The sequence below is a fragment of the Mirounga leonina genome, unplaced genomic scaffold, assembly GCF_011800145.1.
Source record: "Mirounga leonina isolate KUSES-001 unplaced genomic scaffold, KU_Mleo_1.0 Mir_260, whole genome shotgun sequence".
In the NCBI taxonomy this organism is placed as follows: Eukaryota; Metazoa; Chordata; class Mammalia; order Carnivora; family Phocidae; genus Mirounga; species Mirounga leonina.
This window is the reverse complement of record NW_023270642.1, coordinates 3,618,767-3,620,219: the sequence shown is the minus strand read 5'-3', so window position 1 is coordinate 3,620,219 and position 1,453 is coordinate 3,618,767.

Here is a 1,453-nt window from a genome sequence, read left to right as displayed (position 1 = left end):
TTAGAAGAACTGGCTTATTTAGTTGACATAATTGGAATTCAATAGAGATGTTTTACTTTATTCCTCATCATAGATTTGTATTCAGTGAATTAAGTAACACCCTAATATTTTGGGAAATTTCATAATTTATCACCAAACAAAATCAGGACATCTTCTAAGGATTTTGTAGTTTTTAACCTTTGGAATCCAACTAAGCTGTTGTCTTGCCTCAGATTATGTATGGTTTTATAATTGATACAGTTATGTGGTTATTTTTACTGATACCCATTAAATTAGGCTCAGCAAGAGAACAAAGCAATCTTTCTTTTAATTTCTCATTTTTCTTCTTAAAGGAAACACTGATATTTGTGTATGGGCCAAAGCCATACAAACATAACCTGTCAATAAAGAAATCCATGTCAATGCAAGAGATTATATTAGGTAGTGATAAATAAAACAAAGGAAATATGTTAAATATATTATTTGGACACCAACTTTCAAAGAATTTTTCAGACTAAACACATATTTAAAAACCAGTATGACTTAGTTTCACTTGGCTAAAAGTTATAGATTATGAAATCTGACTAAAACAGTAAGGCTGATTCCACAAAAATCTGTCTTGTCATTTTTCATTTAGGTACATAGGTTTAAATATAATATTCTTATTTCCAGATATGCTATGCTGGTTTCTAAAGTTACTTATAAAAGTGCCATTTTCAATTCTTACAACTTCTGCAGCTCCATTATCTAAACATGAAAAGTTCTCTAAATAACTAATTGCTAACAACAAGAACCTCAAATTTTGACACTAATTTTCATAGTGTAAATTGTATTTTATCAATAGCTATTTGGGCTATAAGATTTTTTTTTAAATTTTATTTATTTATTTGACAGAGAGAGACACAGTGAGAGAGGGAACACAAGCAGGGGGAGTGGGAGAGGGAGAAGCAGACTTCCCGTGGAGCAGGGAGCCTGATGCGGGGCTCGATCCCAGGACCCTGGGACCACGACCTGAGTGAAGGCAGACGCTTAACCGACTGAGCCACCCAGGCGCCCCTGGGCTATAAGATTTTTAAATAATGTTCTCTGAGATACCCTCAGATTAGCAACTATGAAATCATCATGTAAGTTAGTTACTCTTGTATGACCTCCAGATCTTTGTCATAATTACATGCTCATCACTGGTACCTTTGTTTCATAATTTATAGAATTTAACACTGTGTGAAACATGTTTCCTCATGTAAAAGTAGTCATAACGTAGGTTGTATTATAGTAGATGGAATTCCACTGAGATGGTCTCATACTTGGGTTTTGATTTAAAATAAGCTCAGTAAAATCCAAAATTACCTATCTAAAAAGAATAAATAGCTTTTAAAACATGCAATTTTATGGATTCTCCAGCATCACTTAGCACTGGAAATTATTTTTCTAGTATTTGGTCATGCTAATATGGTATTTTTAAAATTAAATATTA